Source organism: Lontra canadensis, unplaced genomic scaffold (genome assembly GCF_010015895.1).
Source record: "Lontra canadensis isolate GAN:19392208 unplaced genomic scaffold, GSC_riverotter_1.0 scaffold92, whole genome shotgun sequence".
Classification (NCBI taxonomy): domain Eukaryota; kingdom Metazoa; phylum Chordata; class Mammalia; order Carnivora; family Mustelidae; genus Lontra; species Lontra canadensis.
In genome coordinates this window covers 7,249,734-7,268,865 of record NW_022631086.1, presented here as the reverse complement: position 1 = coordinate 7,268,865, position 19,132 = coordinate 7,249,734, and positions in this window count along the sequence as shown.

Below are 19,132 nucleotides of genomic sequence, written 5' to 3'. Positions count from 1 at the left end.
ACATTGTTCATCTAAATAAAAATTAACTGAATATACAGTTTGTAAATCTTCATGATTTTGATGCATCTTTTTTTTTTTAAAGATTTTATTTATTTATTAGTTAGAGAGAGAGAGAGCATGAGCACAGGCAGACAGAGTGGTAGGCAGAGGCAGAGGGAGAAGCAGGCTCCCCGCTGAGCAAGGAGCCCGATGTGGGACTCGATCCCAGGACGCTGGGATCATGACCTGAGCCGAAGGCAGCCGCTTAACCAACTGAGCCACCCAGGCGTCCCTTGATGCATCTTTAAAATGTGTTGGTAGGGTACCTGGGTCGCTCAGTGGATTAAGCCGCTGCCTTCAGCTCAGGTCATGATCTCAGTGTCCTGGGATCGAGTCCCATATCAGGCTCTCTGCTCAGCGGGGAGCCTGCTTCTCCCCCCCCTTTGCCTGCCTCTCTGCCTACTTATGATCTCTGTCTGTCAAATAAATAAATAAAATCTTAAAAAAAAGACTTAAATCCCTAAAAGTATTTAAAATAAAATAAAATGTATTGGTAGCAAAAAAGAAGAAATGCCACGTAAAATTAATCCCTTGCATCCCTTCCTGTTCAAAATATGAAATTAGAGACCTCAGAGTTATATATACTTACATTGTGTACAGAATTTCCTACAGTTACTGGCTTATTTATTGATTAGTTCTTAAAGGGCACTGTTCCTTCTGAGAACATAGGTCACTTTGCAAAAAATAAGTAAATCAAAAAAACTCTTCAGATAATTTTCATCCTTTAAGAGGGACAGAATAAAGGAAAGCCATAAGAAAATCTAACTAGAAGATGAGGTGGGGAGGGCAATAACTATGGGGGTATGTATGATTATTGTTAATCAAAAACATGCAATTCTTTTCTCTGCTCTTCAAAGAAACCATGCAATGTTTATTAATTTTTGGCTCTTAACTGAGATATTCCCTGGATACACTACTAAGGGTAGTTTTATTAAAAACAGCTATAATAACAGACCTATATTATTGAGCATGTACTATGTGCTAGACACTATGATAAGCACTTGATGGTATTGTCATACACAGTAATCTCAACAGTTTTAAGGGATGGTATTTTAGTCTGGTACTCCAGAGAAACAGAATCAACTGGAACCAATAGACAGATAGATAATAAGAAATTGGCTCACATGATTATGGAGACTGAGAAGTCCCACGATTTGCCTTCTGTAAGCTGGAGACCCAGGAAGGCTGATGGTGTGGTTCCAGTCTGAGTCCAAAGGCCTAAGAACCAACAAAGCCAATGGCATAAATCCAAGTCTGAGGGTCAGAGAAGATAAGATGTCCCAGCTCATGAGTGAGGCAGAAAAAATGGGGAAAATTCTCCCTTCTCTGACTTCTGTTCTATTCAGGCTCTCAACAGATCGAATGATGCTTACCCACACTGGGGAGGGCAAGGTACTTTACTAAGCCCACCAACTAAAATGCTAACCTCATCCAGAAAAAATGTTTAATTTGGGCTCCCCATGGCCAGTCAATGTGACACATAAAATTACCATCATAGGTGGCTAGTACTGTTATCAGCATTTTGAAATAATGGATGCACAGAGGGGTGGAATATATGCTCATAATTCCAGCAAGTTAACAGGAATTGCATTTGATCCCAGACGAGCCTGAATTCAGAAAACTCACTTTTTTTTTTAAAGATTTTATTTATTTATTTGACAGAGATCACAAGTAGACAGAGAGGCAGGCAGAGAGAGAGAGAGGGAAGCAGGCTCCCTGCTGAGCAGAGAGCCCAATGCGGGACTCGATCCCAGGACCCTGAGATTATGAGCCACCCAGGCGCCCAGAAAACTCACTTTTACTCAATATACGGCACGGCTTCTACTGAGGAATCCCCTTAAAGAGCAATCATGTTGGGGCACCTGGGTGGGTCAGTGGGTTAAAGCCTCTGCCTTCGGCTTGGGTCGTGATCCCAGGATCCTGGGATCGAGCCCCACATCGGGCTCTCTGCTCTGTGGGGAGTCCGCTTCCCTCTCTCTCTGCCTGCCTCTCTGCCTACTTGTGATCTCTCTGTCAAATAAAATAAGTAAAATCTTAAAAAAAAAAAAAGAGCAATCATGTTTGGAAATTGAAGTGCTGTTGCTCTTAAAAAACAGCTCTGTTTTCCCCAATTTCACATAGCATCACACAATGCATTGAAGATACTCCCTATTTTTAAGGACAAATGAGGCTAAAACTTCTAGAGTCTGGTGACTGTTGCGATAGTAATATTCATATGTATATATTACATGCATACGTAGTAGTATTCACATCCTCTGGCCCCTGCCAGTCTTGTGCCAGTGCGTCCTACTGACCAAATCTAACAGGAAGCCAGAGAACTAGGGGAGCCCAGGTGATGCAGTCCATGGATGCCAGCCTTCTGGGATACAGAAGCAGACAGCAGGGATGGGCTCAGGGATCCCATGGAACGTGGATCTCGGGAGGCAGGCGAAGGGAGAAGAGCCAGCACATGGTGCTCATGGAATTTTCCTTTGGTGTCAATGAACCCATGAAGTTTGCTGCTTGATGGTAGAGAGTCAATGTAAGAGAGTAAAATCCAGCCCCAAGAGTAGCTTCAGCTGAGAGGGAAGGGTGCTAGCTGGCCCAGGGCAGCGCTAGGGGCCATGGCGAGAGCTACTGTCCCCTTTCACAAGTTTGTGCTAGAGCACTGAAAGACAAGGCTCACGAGCCCTTGAACACAATACTAAATCAGCACTGTGAAGGGTAATGAAGTTGAGGCCCAACATGATTAAGCAGCTAATACAAGACAGCAGAGTCGGTAGCGGAGTGGGAACGAGACCCTGTCCTCCTATTTCCTGATGAGGGTCATTTGCCCATCTTTTTCCAAAAAGATCTTGAGGCATGTCTAGTCCCGTAAGACTATCATCATCACCAGATACTTCTGGAAATCTCACAGAAAGCCACAAGTGTTCTCAATGCTTTCTTCGCATTTAATTTTAACACAATTTCAGCCATAAGCCACATATAAATGTGACTCCATGTCTTATAACGAAATTAATGGTGATGCTCTGTGGTGAACAGGAAATTTGACCTAATCTTGTCTTATAGGACTAGCTCTCTGGTCTGTAGACAGAATCACTGAGAGACACGGGTGGGCAAGGAGGTCATACAGGAATTGCCACCACCCACTCAGTTCTCAGAACAGCCCCATGGTTACCTGCTATAGCAAAGGGAAGCCTTTTGAGGTAAGCGTGTGGTGCCAAGATGAGCTTTCACGGAAAGCATACAGAGAGGACAGAAATACCATTCGTCTAGCTATGTTTTGACGGGTCATTTGTAAGGAACAACTTTGGAATATCTAAAGCAGTACAGTGTCCTTCCGCCGAAGTTTACCATAAGTGCCAGCCAACTGGTTTGTCCTTCCGGAGCTGAGACTCAGACACGGATACGGATGTCATCAGCTGAGAGGTCCGCGCATAGGATCACACGTTCTGATTTCGTGGCTTTTTTCAAGTGAGATTCTGGGCTCAGAGAGGAGTCACATAAAACACATGAAGAGCCATGGCTTCGAGGTTTGCTGATTGTTCTCATCAACCATCACCAACCCTCTAATGCCATCTCTCACGTGAAAGGCCCAAGCCACACCTCGGAATCCACAGGTGGCCGCACCAATGACATTGAACAACACGAGATCTTGATCTTTCCGTTGAGCACAGGGGCGGAATTGGGCATTTTCCTTTCCTTTTAATCCTAGTGAACATTATACACCCAGCTGTCCTGGACAATGAGAGATGCTAGAAATTAAAAATGGAGTAAGATTTAGTTCCTGTCCAGTAGGGATTCACACAGTCTAGTGGGGGACACGAGCATAAACAGGTCCAAGCAGTGGAATTAATCTACGGTGCAAGTAAGTGCAGGGAACATTAACTGAGAGGACTTCATGGAGGAGGTCATGTTTGTGTTTAGAAATGAGGAAGGAAGGGCTCACTGAGTGGAAAAGGGGAGGAAACGTTCCAAGCAGGGAGAACCGTGCATGCAACAGAGCACATGCGAGAGTGATGTGTGTGGGAACCAGTAATAATTCAGCACGGGCGGACTACAGGGCTTGCATCAAAGTGGTGAGAGAGGAGCCCGGTCATGGAGGCAGAGGACGGACCAGAGGGGACTTCTCGATTATGATAAGTTTGAGCTTTGCCCGAAAGCAGTGGGAGCCATTTAAGGACTTTGGGTTTGAGTGTGACTGGACTAAATGAGTTTTACAAAGAAGGTTCCTGGGGAGCAGGAGAGCAGAACAGAGTAAGTTGATGAAATAGGAGACTGTTACAGTTGCCCAGGTAAGAAGGGAGGTTGGCCAGAACCAGGGCGCAGTGGCTGTGGGATGGAACACAGGGGATCCTCATTGCTAAGACATTTAGAGAAGGTGGAATTTACTAGACTGGAATCTGGGAAGGAGATGAGATCTCTGGGGCGATTCATTTATCTGGTGGTGCAGTGCCAATCGTTGGGATGATGACGACTTTGGCTTCGGGCACCCCAAGTGAGTAGCACTCAGGGGCTGCAGGCTGGAGGAGGAATTGTGCTTCTGGTCCTCGTACTGAGATCCAGAGCGGGCAGGGTGGCCTGATGCTCTCGTCCCACCGTCTCCTCACGATGAGGCAGTGATGATATACACCTTACGTTGACTGCATCTGAAGACGACTATTTGTCTTATGACACATAGTTATGATGAAACAGACACTGTATTGAGAGATGTAGGTTCGGAGGGAGGTCCATTTTCTCTCGTAGGATTGACAATGTTCCTCTGCTTCTGCCCTTTGCCATCCCCGGAGGCAGAGTGGAATCAAGGCATCACCAACTAAAGGTCTGTCCTCTGCCTGGTCTTGTTCTTCTCAGCCTTATTTGAGTCCCCACTTGTTACCAAGGGACATTCATGCAACCCATCCCGCTCCAGAGACCACCGAAGGGCCAGGCTTTGTTTGTCTGCTCATCGGATGTTCCCCCACGGCGTGAGCCTGCAGCGGCTCCAGCCCCCAGGGCTGTGTGAAGTCGGCCTCTTGCTCTTGTCGGAGCTAAGTCTTCTCATGACTGCAAAGGGCCTGCTGCTCTCCCTCCCCTGCTGGCAGAATGCCTTGGTCTGCCCTTCTCTCCTCTTCATTAAAAAATAAAGAAATCCTTTTTTCGGCCCTAGATCTTTTCCCTTCATTCCCTTTTAATCGCCTTGCACACCTGGGCTTTTGTGCTGGTGTTCTGGGCCTTTGCAGCCATTACCAGCCAGGTCTGTGTGGTGATCAGGCCACACTGCGCTAAGTGCTGTCTGTCCGTCAGCTCTTTCCTGCTGGTGCCTCCCCACCCACAGCTCAGTGCTCTGCTGGTCTTAGGGACAGCGACATGACACCTTCGGAGAAGCCTCACAATGCCAGACGGATCATGCTCGGGCCGGTAGCTCGGGGATGAACGATGCTGATCCGGGCAGAATTGCCAATAGTCCATCATTTGACCCTCAAAAGGACTTTGGTTCACATCAACCTACCAGAATTGGTTCATTTCTGATGATTACGCCCAGATTACGCTGCGCACTCAGACACAACTATTTCATCACAGGAATGAGGATTGAGGAGAAAATATTCTTTCTTTTCTCCCAGTCATGCATACCTAAGCTCACTGATTAATTTTCGTTTTATCGCGGCTGACATTGACACGTCAAAATTTAATTCCAGAAATTCCAGAAATTTTCTTTTAGCTGCTCGTTCATGCCCCCTTCCTACCGATATTATAGATGGTCAGTTCATCGCCAGGAGCCGTGGCACGTAAATGCCAACCACGGCCTCTGTACTTGCTTGGACTTAGCTGCCTCCTTGATGCTCTATTATCTTATTTGTAAAGTTCTACCCATGCGATTGAACACTGACCGCTATACAGACTCGTCAATGTAAGCTGTTTAATGTGACATTATTTGACACCGGGGTTCTGAGTAAGAGGATGCTTATTATCCTGTAATTTTTGTTTTTGATGTGCTAGGAAATGCATTCCTAGATGATCGCTAACACACAAGAAGCAGTAGTACCTAACAGCTTTAAATTTCCTTTTCCCTTCTCTTTGACTTTTATTATGAATGTATCAAAGTATCTTATTATAGAATGTAGCTAAGCATTTCTCCCCAGACATGTGTATTATCTAATTTACAAAAATATAAACTTTACCTCTGAATCAATTTCTCCCAGGTGAGAGAATACATAAATAAATCTGTCTGTATTACATTTATGCCACAAATATTTATTGAGGCTTATGAGCCTGGCACTTTCTAATTGCAGGGCCCTGTTCTGGGAGTTGGTACTGGGCTTTTAAAGCAGTGATGCCCTTTTCACTTCATTAAGACATTGGAGTTGAGCTGAGCCAGGCTCCTCCGGGTCGCTCGAGCTCCTGGCAGAGACCCCCACCCATCCTGACAGCTGCGGGCGGGCCTGAAGGTGAGGATAATTGGCAACTAAATTGGAAACCAGTTTCTAGCTATAGAAAAAATTAGGTTAATTTACCTTGTTTCTCCTATTGCTTGAACCTAAGTGTGAAAAATTCCAAACCAACAATAATTTGTTTAAGTAGGTGAAATAAAGGGGGCCCAACAAGCAGTCTTAAGCAGTAGACTGGTCTGCCTATTTTTCTGAGTGAAGCCGAAAAAGGAACTTCACACTTCAGTGATCACGTGCTGGTTACATGTGATTTGTCTGTTGAAATACCGATTTTCTAGAGGGAAGGAGAAGGGGAGATGAAATGAAATGAGCCAGGCATTTCTTAAGTCAGATGGCCTAGGATTTTCCTTTTTTATTTTGTCTTTGTCTTACTTGGGGACTAACTTCATGCGGAATGGGGAGAGTGTTTACTCTTTTAAAAAAATTATTTTTTCTAGGGGCTCCTGGGTGGCTCAGTGGGTTACGCATCCAACTCTTTGGCAATAACCAAAGTTGCTTTGGAAAGGTGAACCACTGACATTACTAATCAAGAATTTAAAAAGGGGAAAACATTATGAATTAAAATGCCAGGGTACCTCCGTGGCTCAGTTGGTTAAGCATCTGACTTTTGATTTTGGCCCAGGTCATGATCCTGGGGTCGTGAGGTCGAGCCCCACATTGAGCTCTGCACTCAGCAGGGAGTCCGCTTGAGATTCTCTCCCCTTCTCTCTGCCCCTCCATGCCCATCAAAAGAAAAAAACTATTTCTAGAAGTGTTTGTATGAGAGAGGAGCAGTAAGTCACTTGAAAGTTGATGGAACTTCTCAGTAGAACTATTTGGCTTGATATCTTCTTTATAGGAAGCTTTTCTACTAATGGTTACAATTCTAAGTGTTCAAATCTCATGGTATTCAGTTCATAGTATTCTTACTCTCTAAACTGTTGAAAATCTCTATCAGAAGTCATGTCCCATTTCCATTCCCAGGATCGTCTATTTGTGCTTTCTCTTTTTTTGTTCCTACAACATGCCAGGCATTTGCCAAATTCATCCATCTTTTCGCAGAACTAACTTTTGATATCATGGGCCCTCTCAAATATATTTTTGGTTTATATTTGTTAAATTCTATTATCTTGTTTTCCTTACCCCTTTTTTTAAAAAAAAGTTTTCTGTTGCTTTTTCCTCAATGTCTGAAGATGTGTATTTGTTCATTAATTTTCAGTTTCTTGTTCTTATATAAAAATAAGCAGTTAAGGCTATACACTTAGCTCCAAGTTCTTCATGGCACTGCCCAGGTTTGGCTCATTATCATTCACTTGTTCTTTGACGTTTGAATGCTTTTCAAAATTTCAAACACTTGGACAGTAATGTCTATTGATTTATACCTTAGTTGCATTGTGGGTTCTTTTGTTTTTTAGGTAGGCTCTGTGCCCAGCATGGAGCCCAATGCAGGGCCTGAACTCAGAACACTGAGACCAAGACCTGAGCTGAGATCAGGAGTTGGATGCTCAACCAACTGGGCCCCCAGGCACCCTGCATTGTGTTCTAAGAACATAGTCTACATGGTAGAAATGTTTTGAACTTTGTTGATACTTGCTTCATGGTCTAATGTATGATCGATTTTTATAACGTTTTGTGTGTGTTGTAAAAGGTTTTGTATTCTCCAGGTGAGTGCCAAGTTTTATTCATGTTCACGGAATTTAGCTTTTGGTTGTCTGATCAATCTGTAAGCGAAAGAAGAATGCTGGCAGATCCCACCACAATGGTGCCTTTGTCAACAAATTCCTAGAGTTCTATCAATTTCTGCTTTATGTATCTTGAGGCTACTTAAAAACCTTCATTACAGGAACTTTTTTTTTTTTTTTTTGGACTCACTCCTTGTCCAAGTACGCGCCACCCCTCACTCAGCTTCGGTTCTCAGCTCTCTGCCATTCTCGCTTCATCTGGTCCCTCACCATTCTGTTGTCGGGGTATTTTAAAGAAAATCCCAGATCAAACATTCTACTCCAATAGTTTAATTTGTATGTTTCTCTAGATGACTTAGCACACCAAACCAAAATATGCTGTGGCCATTGTGTAAGGCACCGTGAGCGAAGAACTGCTCCGTCTTTGTGAGTTCAGCCTCCATGGTTTTCAGGTTCTCCTTTGGGAAGCTGACCCAGTTCACGCTTTTCTGGTAGGACAGAGTCAAGGGGTGCGCGACATCTGCTCTTAGGTCCTGTGTCCAGTGGGTGCTCCGTAAGTGTCTGTGATGACCCTTGGCCACTGGAATCATTAGGAATGGCCTTGAGGGGTCAAGCTTGTTCAACAGCTGCCCACCCTGTAGGGTAAAATACTTTAGCAAGGCCCTAAAGTCTTGATATGACCCTTGTTCTTCTCCTGATATGCTGGACCCTCAGCAGAAACTAAGTAGGGCCCTTGGCCGTTTTGGGAAAGAGGATAACAGGGTGAAAGACTTGGTGCCAAATCCTACCTTCAGTCACATCCAGGCACACAGCTAGACTCTCTAATCACACTGGAATTTCGCTGAGTGAGACACTGCTCGGACACATGGTCTCTCAGACAGGTCTTAGATCAGCCCTGTTTATCGAACAAGACCCACCATGTTGTGAGCACCATACAAGGCACTGGGCGCTCTCGTGCAGTCCACAGGGTAGGCAGTATGTGAACCATTACACAGTCATCCTCAGGAAAGCCTCAGGACAGGAGAGATGTGGTCCAAAGGAATTTAACACAAGACTCGATGCAGACCGGGACGGGAGAAGGCTGTTTGGCAGGCACGGTGTTGAAGGGGCTCTGGAGGATGAGTTGAGTTCAAATTCAACCACACGGTGACAGCGTTGGTTGCTTCGCGTCAGCTCTGGTGGGAGTGTTTACACCGTGGGAATCAGTGAAAGCCACAAACCAAGAGTTTGGTTTTCCTGTTTCAAGCTCTGGACTAAAGAAAGCAATGGAGACAATGTTAATAACTCAATTTAAATAGAAAAGTGGGCCGTGGCCCTTGCCATGACATTGTGAATAGCATACAAAACTGAGGACATTTTCTTCAGATATTTGAAAACTATTATTAATTTCGTGAAGAAATTGCTCATGTCATTAATGCCTAAGTGAAGTTCTGACGTTTCACTGGCGACGTCTTTGTTTTCACTTCTGTCTTGCTCCTAAATGTCAACGAAAGTATTGAGCAACACTTATGTCAGAATTACGTGGGTTTGCCACGTAATTTTGTAATTTGTGCCACGTAAACCACAGATTGGCTGTGGACAGAAATGTTTGGCAAAACCCAAGAGCAGCATTCTGCCAGAATCGACTGTCTCCATGGAATCAGAATGAAGGACAATGGCTCATTTTCTTATTTGTGTGCTGCGGAGCCTCACAGTGTAGCACTTATTACAACTTCTGCGCGTCCGTATGTAGATTCCCGCGCTCCGGGCTTGGCTGGTTTCTGCAGAGCTGGCTACGGAACATTTGAGCGGGGCGCCACTGCATCCAAGCCTCGGCCGCAAGGACTGTTCTCGTGAAGAGGGTGGGGTAAGGGAGGCCACAGCCAAACAACAGGGTGGAGGCAGTGATCGTTTTGTTCCTGCAGCGACAAGGACACGGGGAGGCTGGGTTTCTTGAATGGAGGATGGAGATGTCAGAGCTCTAGCAAGGCTGCCGTTTGCATTTTACACTCACCGTGGCTTCTGCTGAGACCCTGCAGGTACGGTGACCGGATCAGCAGACAGTCAGATGCTCTACAAACTTCTGGAAGCAGGGCGCCTTTATTAGTAACGTGCCGCCACACTGTCTCCGAGTTGCCTTGCCTCCAGCCCTCCCTCCTCCAGTGGCATTCAGAATCCATTTTCCTTCTCAAGATGGTATTACTATAGAGAGGTGGGAAAACTCTTATTTAAATATTTCCGAAGCAAGCAGCCTGGTGAGAGCACAGCCCTGTTACGGGGGGAGTGTGATTTCCCTCGGCTAAGCTCTATCGGTGAAGAAAATCATTGTTCCAACTCTGCTACAGAAACTTTTGAAGCTTCCAAGAACCCACTGAGAGCACTGCGGGCAGTTTTTGTGTTTCTTGGAGGCGAACGCAGGCAGGAAAATTAAAATGGGGCTTGTGATAAAATGTTAATGTAGCTGGAGTATGGTCTACAGAGGATTTCCTCATTATCTTTCTTACATTATCCCTGGTGGCTCCTCACATGTTTCCCTTTACTGGTGTTTCTGAAAGTGCATGTAGTTCACGGTGCCTCTTCCATGTCTGCAAACTCAGATTAGAAACCTGGGCCAGATGCACCATTTCTGGACAGCATGGGCTACTCTTCTGTATTCAGAAGTGGAATTATGCCGTAAGTCGTTCTTACTAATGCTGATTTACTCATTGTTCATTAGGGGTAGGTTCGTTTCATTCTTAGGACGATAAAATTCAAGAAAATTAGAAACAGAGAGACTGAATAGGTAAATGGACAATGGCCAGACCATATATAAAAGCTCACTTGCAACCTACGGAAACCGTCCCAGGAGGCCAGCTTGCTTGGACTCAGGCTGCTGTCCCGGCAATGACTCAGGATACAAACAATAACATCTGTAACACTTGGCCCCAGAGGGTCAGGAGTTGAGTCACATGAACAGCTCTAACGTTTATCCCTACTTCCAGTTTAGGAGCAACCAGGAAAAGCCAGAAATGCCCCCGGAAGCCATCACACGGATGCCTCCAGCTGCCCCGTGCCCACAGCCTCCTGCAGCGCTCGCCCGAAGCCGCTCCTTTCTTCCCTAAGAAGTCTTCCCACCCGGCCTGCCTTTGAGTCTCTCCCAAGGCGGCAGGCTCCCCGCGACAGTGAGTGTGGAATCACTAGCCTTTGCTTGTCCTCGTATGGTCGGTCTTTATTTCCACAAAAGTGAAAAAACAACCTCCAGATCATCGTGAGACCACCCTGACCCCCGGGGCTGTCTCCTTGGCGCCGAGGCGCACACTGTGAGATCTCTCCGGTGGCATATTTTGGGCCCCTCAGCACCAGGCCTGTCCCAGGGGGACCCTCACCAGGGCTTGAGAGCCTCCCAGGAAAACACAGCGAGGCCCCTTCCACGTAGGCAGTCCCCTAGCTGGCTGCCAGCTTTAGGGACTCCCTGGGGACCTCATTTGCTATCTGACTTTAAGGTCAGATGAATATTCTCGCCTTGGATCTCCTTATTTCTGGCAACTAAAATGACAAGAAGCCTTTTTTTGGGGGGTGGGGACCAAGACCTCAGAAGAGACAGTTACTTTTGTAAATCACCTACCCAACCAGTTGTTTTATTTGCAGCATTTCTGTATGTGAACTAACCGCTGGAGGGCCCAGACCTCAGCACGGTGCCCAGCGCAATCCACTGTCTTCAACCCAGATGAATGTCTGGGGGCTGTAAATGGTCCTTTTGTCTAAACTGAGTGAAAGATGCTTAGGACCATCAATTAAATGGGAAGCAGAACCTCAAAGTATTAATCAGGAACAGAAAATATGCTAGGTCAGAATGAGTCTGGTGGCCCTGTCTATTGTTTTAAGAAGACTGTATTTACATAAGTTAGAACTACAAATTGAACAAGATAAATGTTTACATTTTGGTTGGTTGTGGTGGACGAGAGTTCATTTGTGTTCAGTCAGCTTGGCTTGGGGAGAAAGTACACTGTGAAAACAAAACACAACTCTATACCTTTGCAATTCAGCAAACATAACTTCAGACTCAAGCAAGGGTCTGGTTACTCTTAGCTACTTGAATAGAAGCAGCAAAGTAGCTCTTGTATTCTAGCAGAAGAGGGAGGAAAGAAATATGCTTTAAGTTTTCCATAAAATTCACAGATGCACAGAATTCTGACATTGGGAAGAATTTGGAGAGCATCATGCAATTTCACAAAGCCTGTTTCCTCCTTGGGCCACTGATCCTCTAAGATGCTCCCTTAATATAGGATTCCCAGGGCAGAAAAGTTTGGGAAGCAGTGCACTGCATTTCTTCCCCTTGGTGGTCATTACGCACAGCACATTGGCACGTGGAAGTAAAGGAAGCCTGTTCTACTTAATCAGCGTGCGCAATGACTACGGAAACATGGAATATGCCTTGGGAATTTGTTTAGTCCAATCTCATTTTTTAGTTAAGCAAAGTGAAGTCCAGAGCTGAGTGGCCCGCCAAGGTTGCACACTCTTGGTGACGGACTCTGGACATGCTCCCCGATCTCCTGGCTTTCTTCATACCCCAACCTGCCTCTCCATGCTCCCTGGGCCCTTGACTCGCCCATCCATCAAGGTACTCTCACCGATCTAAAGTCCCTTTCATATGGTTCGAGGAGTGTTATCACTACTCAACGGAAGTGAGACCTGTGATGCAGCCTTTCCCACGGGCTTTCCATTCAAGTCCGGTCTCAGTTTGAACACTCCCCTCCAAGGGCACACAATAGGCAGATTGTGTGTACAGCACTGTTTGTTAAGGAGATAAATACTTGGGAAGTTTTCAATAAAAATTGAAACCGTTTCCGGTCCTGCTGGTTTGCCCCTAATTCCTTACTGGTAACCGAGGCACCGGGGCTGAGGGGGGCAGAAGCATTTGGAGGCCAGTGCCCCCCACCCCTCAGCAGACCATTTTATCACTCCTGTGGGGAGCGGAAGGAGGAGGAGGAAGTCTGGCCACCTCACAGCAGAGCGGCCTCCAGGAGACCCCCGTGCAGGATTGGGGTCTGTCCCCTCTCTCCTGCAGCTCTCTGCTCTGCCCCTGGGGGAGGTTCGACGATCAACTCTCTCCTTCCCCCAGGAGCGTGGCTGGTGTGGAAAATTCTGAGGATACTGTTCTTTCTAGTTCTTCTCTTTGACCAGATCCCTTTTCACCCACTCTGTCAGTGACCTTCCTGTCTCCTACGTCATTTTCCTCTAAGTTCCGGCGGGTGTTTCTTGCTGGCACCTCAGGTTCCCTGATGAAAAAGTCAGCTTAACTGGAGAGTTGGCCTCTCTTCTTTTAACTTTGACCAAGTTTCTCTTTGCTTCCTCTCTGATGACCTCTGATATGCAGGTCAGGGGTGTGGCCAAGAATGTGTTCGGAGCACCATATCCCTCCCAGAAGACGGACCGCAAAGGATGAAGGTTGCTGAAAGCAGCCTTCCTGGACAATGTGCAGCCCTGCCCTGGGCGGGAGTGGCATCTGCTTGCCTGGAAGGGCAGGTTTCCACACCAGACACTGGCTTCCACTCACTGCGACTCAGTGTGTGTTCTGTCCTCTATAAAGCTCACAGGAGGACTTTCCAAGAGGAGCTGTGGTTTGACTGCTTCTGAGATTTGCTCCTGGCTCTCTTTCAACCCTTCCTGGCTTTGAGCATTTTCTACCTGGGATTTCCCCACTTCTTAACTGGGACCAAACCCACCCACAGAGGGTTGAAGAAGAGGGAATTATGACATCACAAGGGTGTACTTTCTCACTGTGGCTCGCAGAACTTGTTAAAACGGAGTTGGGTTGCTGGTGTCGTTTTTACCTTTGCTTTATTCTGGGTCACTACACGTCACTACACGTGTAGCCACGCGTTCTGGTGTTGTGCCGTGTAGCTAGAAGACTTCAGCGGATTCAGTTATTTTCAGCTGTATCTCCACAGCGTACCGAGAACATAACAAAGTACCAGACTCCCTATAAAAGTGTCTTGGGACAGATGCGCTCACCTGTGCCAATCCGGCTGGTTTTTAGAAGTTCTGTTTTTTGAATAGAAGCTTACTGGTTCTTTATTCCAGAATGATGAATCGCATGTTTCAAGCACAGTCTTGAGAGATCCGCACCGTGAAAACTACAATACTCAGACCGGAGGTTGTCGGGATAGTGGCGCCAGCACCCTGTGTTGCCATCTCTGCCCTCGGGGGAGGCAGGGTGGCCGCGGAGTTTTGCCTTCACTGGTCCGGCCACTGGCAGGCAAAATCCACCAAGTGAGCCACAGCCCGGGAACTGAGCGGGTTGTTGGAATGTGGTCTGGTCCAGTGGTTTCCTGGGGACAGTCCTGTCCGGGAATGGTTTGTGGAGAAATTTGTTTGTGGAGAAGATCCCTTCCAAAGTCTGTTGCACCCAGTTCCCCTCAGTCTCTCAGGAGCTCAGCACCGGCCGGGAAGTGGGGGTTGAAAAACAGGGGTTTCTGATCTCATCCCCTGGGTGGGAAGCCCTGGAAGCAGCAGTGAGACCCACTGGGGTGTCGCTGATGAAACAGAAGGCAGGCTAACCCCACCTGGCCTAAGAGGGGACAGAGATCCCAAGAGCTCAGTAAATTGAATGCTGGGCAACTTTTATTTATTTATTTTTTTTTGCTGGGCAGCTTTTAGAACAAATTCCCTTCTCAGCTGGCTTGGGCTCGAGGGTCAGCAAATGAACCAAGCGGTGCCAGAAAGCCTTCCGTGCTGCTGGACGTAAAGACGTGGTCGGGGTTGGTCATTCCGGTGGGATGGGTGGAGACGGACTCTTCCTGTCAGAGGAACGTCTTCTCTCAAGATTTGAAGAAGTTAAACCTCATACCAGTAAGAAACCACAATCCTATTGTAGTCTCACAGGTACTCGAGGGAAGCAGGGCTCCGAGGACCCTGTAGGGCTCAAGCCCAGAAAGAAATGAGTTCCCAACGACAATCCTTCTCCTTACGGGAGTCTGTCACACGATCACATCTCAAGTACCGTGACATCTGGGCTGCTAGCCTTTTTGCTGGCAGAAGAAAACGTAATATTGGCAGAGTCCTGGTTCCGTGATACCAGGCATGAAAAGAACAGAGATGAAAGGATTTCTCCCTTTAATGACAGGGACTGTAGCCCTACTGGGTGAGGTACAAGACGTTGACAGGTGGCTCAGAGAAGACCCTCACGATGACACCGGGGGAGGACGAAGACGCTGAGTTAATTTGTGAGAGACGAGAAGCCACAGACCATTTGAATGAGTTGGAGGCCAAACCTAAAGGAGACACGGTGACCCTCGGTTCCCTGCACACTGTGGGAAATGGAGTCAGCACTGGCCATCCTCTATTTTGGAGAAAAGTGGAAAGAGAAAGTATGGGGTTCTCTCCACATCCTCGTGGTTGGAGTGGCTGGCGCGACTGAGAAGGCAAGCTCAGCAGCAGTTTGAGATATTGTACGGGGTCAGGCTTCACGATCCAAGCTCCCCCCCATCCTGTCTGGAGGTGAAGAGCTGCGGTCACGCACACACGGAAAACACTGCACAGCCACTGTGCTCAGAAACGGTCTAGAACAGGGCAGAAGCCAAGCGGCAAATGGGACATCTGAAATGCTGATTCCATCCCTTTGGGGAAAAGAATGTATTTCCTATGGCAGGAAGTGTTTCTCGAAGTATTTGCACAGCACCCTAAGTGGCCGAAGTTTAACAGATTCGTTAAGTTGGGAATACGTTTTGAAACGGCACTGATGGCTCTCGTGAGTCGATGGGGGTGGCCTGGACGCCCCATAAAGCACAGAGAACCGATTCCTGCCAGAGTGAGGTGATGGAAAAGCGGGAGATCCAGAAAGAGGAAACAGAAGGGATGAGTCCTGCTTTGACCCCGGAGCACCCTCTATTATTCGAAGCTATCAATCTAACAGGAACTTCATATGAAACGACCCTGTTCTTCACATGGATGGTGGTTTCATATCCTTTAGTGCATTGAGCAGAATGTTTCCAAGATAGCAGAGGAACAAATCCACACAGACCTGCTTCTTTGTGACAACCCCCACCCCCAACCCGCCCCGTGAGTGGTGAGAGCCTAGAGCTACATGTGCAACACTGACAGCTCAGAAAAGAGCTTTCCCTCCTGGCTGCTGGGAGGATGAGCTCACGGCCTGATGGGTGAGGGCAGCCTCCTGAGCTGCCTGCTTTTGCAGAAGACTTAGTGTTGGTAGCTCACAGCTCATCATAGGCAAATTAGCACAAAATACAAGAGTGGAAGCTGAGCATAAACTAGGTCTGTTCATTAATGTGACCCAGAAATCTTGGATTCTATTTCATAATTGATTTTTGTCTATGGAATCCAGAAGTCATTTCAGGTCTTGAACGTTTCTACTTTCTTCTGAAAGGAAAGCAGAAGACATCCACTTCGTAATGGAATTTAGGGACTTAGCTGTGTGTTCTTGGAACAGTGGGATGCCATCTCCAGGAGGCAGTCCTTTCTCTGCAATGAGTTTTTGGGGCTCAGGTAGGAGAGCTAAGCCGATCCCCTCTTTCGAGATCTTTTAAGATCCCCGTTCTTTTAATGGTGCCAGGAACAGGACACTGAATGCGGGGATAAACATAGAATGTATACTTTCCAAAATAAGTTGAAGGGATTTACTACATTTTCTTACCAGAGCTTTAAAAGTCAATCACTCTGGAGACATTGATTCACACTGAATGGCCCCAAAGGTGACACGGGGCTGCTGGAGAAGGCAGTCTTACATGTGTGTCCTTAGCACTGACCCAGGTACAGCCTGGCTGTCAGGGTTTGGGTCCCTTGTTTTTGTGAGGGGAGGGAAAGAGGGAGTTCATTTTTAATCAGGTCTCCCTGCTACTTGGGTTAAGTAATGAAGGCAGAATGAGTATTAATTTGAAGCTCACAAACTTTCATAATACAATGAAAACTATTTTGGTTCTTAGATAGTTCTTTAGATAGTTCATTACCATTGTAGGACTCCTGCTATGTAAATCGCAAATTTATAGTCCTGTGACTATTTTAAAACTTCATGCATAGGAGTTGACCATGGTTTTGGTTGTCTCCTAAAGCCTGGGCAATTGCATCTACTTCTATCTCTGAAAAAACCCAAAGGGGAGCTGCGGAAATGTGCACGGGAACCCTTGCACACAAAGGTGCACGAGCGCCCTATGGCCAGAGGTCATACGATCAGAGAGGTCAGAGGGAACTCCAGGGCAGAGCAAGGAAGTGCACTAAGACTCATCAGTAAAAACAACAATTAACAGTTACAAATTAGAACTGAGAGCGGGGTTGCTCAAAATCTGGTTTTACTGTTTCCTATGAAGTAACAAAGAAGGTGTCAGGTTATCTAACATCTCTGATCTTGTAGGTGTGAGGGCAGATGCATCCTGAATTGGGTCCTCTTAGGAAAACAAGACAAAGAACTCATCAGAAAGACAGCACAACCTCTGACCTCTCAAAAACAGAACGATGGTAAGGATCCCAGGGTGTCCAGGTAGTGCGCTGGCAGTAACCCAGGGACTGAAGACACAGATGGGAGGGTGGCAGGCCATGCCAGTGCAGATCGGGACACATTCTCAGAGGACTCAAGACCCACTCCGGAATTCTGCACACAAGTAATTTTTTTTTTTGATCTGGAAAATTTTATTAAGCAATAGCTGGACAACTTTTACAACTTCAAATCATCAAGAAAAAAAAAATAAGAGATTAATCCATCTCAATAATAAAGACAGAAAATAATTTGGACCAACCACGTCATTTTGAATGCAAACCATGAATGCCTTCTAGAATACCCCCCACACAATCTAATATACAAAGTACATCAGCAGAGAGCCAAATAAAGGGTGAGCTCATTAGAGTGCAAGTGGGACTCTCAGCAGATCTTGCTTGGAAAGTCAAACAAAGCAGGATGCTGGAATTGAGAAACAAAGCAACACGGGTGGGACGGAGGTGCACACAGCAGCGTGCTATCCCCAAGGTTTGGCTAAGAACATGCTGGTGGTCTGGTTTGGTCAGGGACCTGTGCACCTGAACTGTGCACTTACAGTTTAAAAAAAAAAAAAAGAAAAGAAAAGAAAAAGAAAATGCCAGTAGTAATAAACTCAGAAATTATGTTCAAATTTACAGTACCAAAATAATGCATTTATAAACAAATGCGAAAACAATACCCCTTTGGTAAATAATACAGTGCCTTTTTCAGTCAAACGCATAACCCATGCTTCTCTACAACATGAAAAAAAATTTATCTACAACAAACAACAGGATCTTAGAAACCTACCCCCTCCCCTTTAAAAGAACTTGTAAACGGGAAATATTGGTACAAGTTACAAGAAAATTGCACAAAGCCAAAGAAATGAAAATAAAATTAGCCACAACTTTTCAGAGTTTCCATCAGCCGCAGCGATGGGAATACACAGATGGTGACGAGATCTGAGTTGTGTGCGATGACGAAATCCCAGGAACTCAAAGAACAGTTTTGACATATTTTGTCTCAACTAACTTCGTTCACAACTACTGACCTGGCCAAGGGATAGATGGCCCACACAGGGACACGATGGGTTCCTTTCAAAAAATCTTTTCAACTTGCAGATAGCGAACACTGCAGAAGTAACTCAAGAATTCACACCTGCTGGGCACAGACTCCTTGGTTCTTTTCTCAACCCACTCTACAGTTTGCGGGGGTAAATGGGGACTTACTCAGGGGCTGTTCTCCAGGGAGTCCACCGAGCAGGGCACACGCATGTGGAGTCTCCTGTGTCTTACCTGACTGAAACCGGTACTTTTGTGTGATTTTTAGGAGAACAAACACCATTCCAAAAGCATTTGTTTCTAGAGGTGAACCTGCTAAGGCTTATTTTAAATGCACAGGTTCATATTCATGGGAGAGCTCGTTAATGCTGGAAAAGCAATGCTTCTCTATAAATAAAGGCAATGATTTTGAAACATACCTTCCCAGTTCGTACAGTGGCATGAGGAGACGGTCCCACTTTGAGACCTCAGGCTGTTAGAGCTGGACAGGAATGGAGAATTTTGTGCAGGCCAGGTCGTCCCTGTCATGTTACAGATGGA